This window comes from Oryx dammah, unplaced genomic scaffold (genome assembly GCF_014754425.2).
Source record: "Oryx dammah isolate SB20612 unplaced genomic scaffold, SCBI_Odam_1.1 HiC_scaffold_23, whole genome shotgun sequence".
NCBI classification, from domain to species: Eukaryota; Metazoa; Chordata; class Mammalia; order Artiodactyla; family Bovidae; genus Oryx; species Oryx dammah.
This window is the reverse complement of record NW_024070207.1, coordinates 5,634,720-5,640,069: the sequence shown is the minus strand read 5'-3', so window position 1 is coordinate 5,640,069 and position 5,350 is coordinate 5,634,720. Positions and strand designations below refer to the sequence as shown.

The 5,350-nt window shown below is 36.4% G+C and overlaps 1 pseudogene; it reads left to right on the top strand.

Moving 5' to 3' along the window:
- The first annotated feature begins 631 nt into the window (after positions 1-631).
- LOC120882503 overlaps positions 632-5,350 on the top strand; it is a 6,232-nt pseudogene continuing 1,513 nt past the window's right edge.

Below are 5,350 nucleotides of genomic sequence, written 5' to 3'. Positions count from 1 at the left end.
CTTTTGCTCAACTGTATCTGATTGACAGCTGAGACACTTCAGATAAAGAAAAAAATGTGGGATTTATAAAATATAATACCTAAGGTAAATTAAATGATGCCACCTTATTATAAAGGACTCACAACATTCATTCAATAAAAATATGCATTAAGCCATTTTCTATGTACATGGTGTTTGATTGGCACTTGAGAATATGACAGTGAAGAAGAAGCAAATGGTACTGGCCTTCTTGGAACTTTTGTGGAAAACACAGTTAAAACTACTACCAAAATTAACTATTTAATTATATTTTTGACCAGTACTCTAGAGGTGGTTAGAGATTGTATCACAGGGGCTTCTGCCCTAGACTGGAATCTGAGAAGATGAGAGAGAGAGAGAATTTCAAGCAAAGAGAAGATCATGGGGAAGGTCCTGAGATAGGGAGGAATAGAGTACAATTCAGAGTGAATGAAAAGTGGTGTGAAATGGGCACATAAAGGCCATATGGACGGTTTTAATCTCCATCCTATGAGCAATGGGAAGCGATTACACTTTCCTAAGAAAGAGAATGGCAGAATCCAAGGGCATTTTTTTAAAATTATTCTTAGAAAGAGATAATAGATGAGAATTTCCACAGTTTAGGTGAGGAATCATGGTAGCTAGCACCAAGGGTGTAACAGTGAGAATGAGGAAAGCAGACATGTTAAAAGACTTGAGAGATGTTTTAGGTGTAAAAATCAATAGGACTCTTTTTTTTGGTTAAACTTTTTACAGTATTAATATTTTAAGGTAATTGTATATTCACATGTAACTGTAAGAAGTAATACAGGAAAATTCCAATTTTCCTGAGGTAACATGTGGCAGAATTGTAATACAAAATCACAGTTAAGATATTGATGTTGGTATAATCAAGATACAGTATATTTTCATCAGTGCAAGGATCCTTCATGTGTCCCTTTTATATAGCCCCATGTACTCCCATCATTCCTTCCCACCTCCATCTCTGCTTATTCCCTGGCAATCATTAATCTATCACTCTTTGTATAATATTTCAGCAGGACTTTTATGACTAATTAGTTATGGAGTATGAGAGAAAAGAGAGGAGTCAAGGGTGACTTCCAGATTTCTTGCTTGCATAATTGGATATATAAAGTGCTGAAGTCGGACAAAGTTTGAGGAAGGTGATGACTTGTTCAGTTTTATTCATACTGAATTTGAGTGGTTTGTGAAATATACAAATGGAAATGCTGAAAAAGATTGTAAATATGAGTCTGACCTTTACTGTGACTTTTCACAGCAATCTGTGTTAAAATATATAATTTCCAATTAAATTATGCAAGTAAATGATTTTGTCTCCATTTTACAAGTATCATGTCACTGTTTGTTTCCAGTCAATTGTTTTTCATCTTTTTTACCAATACTTCTACAAGAATATGCTCACAACATTTTTGGTAAACCAAAAATTTTTAATTAATGTCATATATAAGAAACAATCACCTGAAAATTAACAGGCTAAAAATGAAAGAACTGGATAGCAAATGTTTCCATATCTCCTTAGCTACTGCTGACTTGCTTATAATTTTTTTCCTTTCTGGTTTGTGTCTTCACCTGCTGTTTGAATAAAAAATGTTGAAATGGCCACAAATTCTAAAAATATCTTTGTCTACCATCAAATCACTTGAACTTTCATATCTGATGAAGACAATGGATTAAGAGGGCTTAAAAAATATCCCATCAAGGATGCATGTGTTTGAAACTAATGAAGAACTGGCCTCATTATCAGCAACTTGAAATAAAAGCCACTGTTGAACAAAACAAATTTTATAGATGTTGACTAGAATACATAGCTTTTCCCATGTATTTTCAAAGGCTAATGTGTTAATTCTTTCCTGTGCCTAAAATAGGTAGCACAACCCACCTCTGAATGCCAGCGGTACTACGGCAAACACACACAGACTGTGGGGGAGTCACATGGATCACATTTTGCACAACACATAAGCAAACTGTGACACAGAAAGGCAGGAATGTGCCTGCTGGGTGTTCACTTTACTTGATCCTACACTTCGCACAATGTTTTTCTAACACTCTTAATTCTTTGATTGTTGATGCAGCATCCACCAGGCCTTCAAAATATGATTTGCTGTTAAAATGAAGAAGATACACTTTCAGATAAATGAACAGTTGGTGTTACGTTTTTCCATTTCCAAGAAGGAGCATTAAGAGAAGCTGGAGAGAGTTGGGGCAGAGGGTTGCAGAGATTCTAGAATATGCATTTAGTAGGGGAGGTAAAATCAAGTTTGGTTTCCCAAATTGTTCTTGGTTCTAACTGCAATTTTCATGTTCATGTGAAAAGTGAACATTGACTAGAAAAATCTTAATGTTAAAAAGCTTGAATGGAATATAAATTTTGTCCACATAACTTTAAATGACTGACCTTTTCAGTTATTGCTGTTCTTCCTTGGGATCATTCTTTTACACACTCTGTTAGAAAGTCCATTCAGTATACATTTTCTAATAAGAAAAAGAAAAAGAATAGCTCAGTATTATTATGAAGATGTCATATTATTTTTATCTGCCTATAAAAATTCAGAGAAACAAAGAGGAAGAAACAAAGGGACACAGAGACTATCACTGACTTTGGTTTCCCACAGTCATCAATAAATTTGAGGAAGATAGAAGGTTAGGTTACTAGAGGTGAGAGGTAAGGGGAAGGGTTATCGGATGAAGGTAGTCAAAAGGTAAAAACTTCTAGTTGTAAGATAAATAAGTACCAGGGATGTAGTGTACAACATGGTTAACAGAATTAACATTGCTGTATGCTACATTTTAAAGTTACTAAGAGAGTAATCCTGAGTTCTTATCACAAGGAAACAATCTTTTTTCTTTGTTTTTTAGTCTTTATATATATGCAATGATGCATGTTCACTAAACCAACTGTTAAAGTCATTTCATCATGTGTGTAAGTCAAATTGTTTTGCTCTATAACTTAAACTTGTAAAGTGCTATATATCAGTTAAAATATCTCAATAAAATTGAAAGGAAAAATACATGCATATACATATACATCAGAGAAGGCAGTGGCAACCCACTCTAGTACTCTTGCCTGGAAACTCCCATGGACGGAGGAGCCTGGTAGACTGCAGTCCATGGGGTCTCGAAGAGTCAGACGCAACTGAGTGACTTCACTTTCACTTTTCACTTTCATGCATTGAAGAAGGACATGGCAACCCACTCCAGCGTTCTTGCCTGGAGAATCCCAGGAACAGGGGAGGCTGGTGGGCTGCCATCTGTGGGGTCTCACAGAGTTGGACACGACTGAAACGACTTAGCAGCAGCAGTAGCAGCAGTTAAAGTTTTATCCTGTGATTCATGAACAAGGGTGTGTCTCCAGGGAAAACAAGACTTGTGTATCTTTCTAAAGTATGAAATATCTCTGTCTAATGTAATCACTGTTGTTCCATGCATTTGTATATTTTTATTGTAAATGTAGTACAGATTTATTTTAGTAAATAGAGATAATCATAGAAACTGTCCATAATCCCACCAGTGATGCCCAGTTACCATTTTCTGGTATCCACTTACAGAATTTTTCTTTTCAAAAATAGATTAACTGCACAAGTCTTCAAATGGGGTCATACGTAATTCTGTTTTCTAACTTGTTTTTTCACTCAATATGTCAGGCAGATTTTTGTGTACTAATATGTGCACTTTGACAATATTCCTTGAACTGGCTGTATAGTATTCCACTGAATGAATGTGCATCATTTATTCAAATACTCTAGATTTAGCTGTTTAAATGGTCTCCAATTTTTATTATAACAAAAGCCCTGAGAAACACTCTGGGATGTAAATCTTTGTGCATGTTGTTCTTAATATCACCTCAGGAGAAATTAGTAGAAGTAGAGTTCTGGATCAAAGGAGATGAGTATGTCTTTAATTTTTTTTTCTTAACAAAGGCCATAATATTAACCATACCGAGTTTGTACGGTTTTCCACAAAAGTGAAATCAGTAACACACTCCTTAAGGATTTCACTTGCAGAAAGTAGTTTAACTTCAGAGTTATGTGCGTGTAGCATTTTCAGTTTAACATAGTGTGGCTTCTTGTCACTCTGATCTTGTTTTTGCTAGTGGTTTCCACTTTCTATGCTTACATACATTTAATTTACAGTTTACTGGTATCAGTGAATTTAACATGACCAATAGACACCAAAACTACATTTCTTTTGGTGAATTTCATAGTAAAACACTAAATGAACTCATCTTAATGGGCTCATTAATCTGGTATAATAAAATCTACTCCTTCCTTGATAGATATTCTGAATATTCTTTGTACTGGATCATATTTAATCTCAAGAGTAAAAACAAAAATCAACCCCTCAAAACCCTACTCACAGCTTTGTTGCCTTACACAATCAACAGTGAAATGATTAGTATCCACCACCACTACCATCCTGCCTCAGTGAAGGAAGAAACATGATCTGAAAATGCATGAAAACCCCCAAAGTATTTTTTTCAACATCTTCAATCATTCAACAACCAAGTTTTTCCTGTCTCAATAAAATGATATTTCCCTTCTTCCCTTTGCTCAGGGCAAAAACACTATCATCTTCCTTGATTCCTTCTCCTTCTATCAAACACCATATCCAATCCATCAAGGAATCCCATTGGCTATACCTTCAAAAGATACCCTCCATCTGACCAGTTCTCAAAACCTCTGGTGCTACCACTCAATTCCAAGCCATCATCATCTATGTTTTGGATTATTGTAGTAGTCTCTTCACTGGCCTTCCAGCCTTGGCCTTTTTACCCCTCTAGTTTATTTTTCACACAGCATCTCAAGAGATTCTCTTCAAATATATGTCAGATCAAGTCACTCTACTCCTCAAAACTTTCCAATGGCATCCCACCTCGCTTGGACTCAAAGCCAAAATCCTTACAATGGACAGGGCCCTACAGAGTATATCATCCCCTCACCCTTCAGTATCCTCTGAACCCCTTTCCTGTTGCTCTCCCCTTTCCTCAGCTCACGTTGATGGGTCTCTGTTCTATTTGTCTAAAAAGCAGCAGACAGAGAGAACTTGTACTTTTTTTTTTTCCTCTTTTGGCCATGCCAAGCAGCATTCAGAGTTTCCCCACCAGGGATCGAACCCTGTGCCCCCTGCAGGGGAAGCGAGGAGTCTTAACCACTGGACTGCCAGGGAAGTCCCAAGAACCTATACTTAAAAGTGGAGTCCACATGACGATAGAAATAGCAGTTCATAAATAATGCATCATATTGAGCTCAGGGTGTTTTGACCCTTCACTAAGGCGCTCTGGAATGAGTTCCCATACTCATTTCTTAAAAATCACTTAGTCAGCAAATAGTTCTTG